The sequence below is a fragment of the Arachis ipaensis genome, chromosome B06 (genome assembly GCF_000816755.2).
Source record: "Arachis ipaensis cultivar K30076 chromosome B06, Araip1.1, whole genome shotgun sequence".
In the NCBI taxonomy this organism is placed as follows: domain Eukaryota; kingdom Viridiplantae; phylum Streptophyta; class Magnoliopsida; order Fabales; family Fabaceae; genus Arachis; species Arachis ipaensis.
Genome location: NC_029790.2, coordinates 132,348,870 through 132,350,040, shown reverse-complemented (window position 1 = coordinate 132,350,040; position 1,171 = coordinate 132,348,870).

Sequence of the window (1,171 nt, the reverse complement as noted above, 5' to 3'; positions counted from 1 at the left end):
TTTATGTAAAATTGATAATTAAAAATTATTAGATAAAAAATTAGTTAAATTATTTAATAATTTTTAACTATTAATTTTATATAAAATTAAGTGCACCTAAGTTTTTACTGTTATTATTATTTTTTTACTTTTTGTATTACATAAATTTTTGTTAGAAAACACAAAAATTTATTAATATATCATACAATCTTTTGAATATAGTATAAAAAATTTTGTACATAACACAAACTTATCGATATGATACAAATTTTTGCTGTGAATATATTTTTTTAGTTGAATGAGTCAATATTCTAGCCTTCTAGACATGTAATTTTTCAAAAATTTTTATGTTGTACATTAAAATTTCTATGTTATGCACCAAAAATTTTGTACTGGACACGAAAATTTACATATTATGCGTATTTCATTAGTATAGTACACAAATTTTTACTGTGAATATATTTATTAATTAGGTGAGTCAATTTTTAAATATGTAATTCTTCAAAAATTTATATGTTATACATCAAAATTTTTATGTTATGTATTAATATTTTTTGTGATGTACACAAAATTTATATGTTATGCATATTTTATTAGTATAATATATAAATTTTTGTATATAATATACAAATTTTAATATATAGTATATAAATTTTTGCTGCAAATATATTTTGTTATTTAGGTACTATAAATATTTCATTAATTAGAGAAAAAAAAGAAAATAATGATAATAACAGTAATGATGATAGATGACAAAACATTAAATAAAAAACGTATAAAAAAAAAACGATAATAATAACGACAATAACGATAAAGATAATAAAAAAAGAATATGCCTGCTTGTATCTAAACAAAAAGTGTATGAAAATTTAATTGAAAATTTGGTTCAAAATATGTTTATACTCCTAGTATTTCTCCTTATTTTATTCGATTGTGATAATTATTTGAACAGGTACAAAGCTGATCAGACATCAGAGATTTAGCTATGTGTATATAAGTTAATAAAAAAAAAAAAAAAAATCTTTTATGAGTTTAATGACAAAGTAGGTATTTTGTGAGGACAAAGTGAGATATGCTTAGGTACAATATTTCGCGGCTAATTTTTTTAGTATACCCATGTTACGATGCATTTGTTTTGAATATGGATGTGTATTGTTAAATTAAATGAATATATATATAGTTATTCAAACAA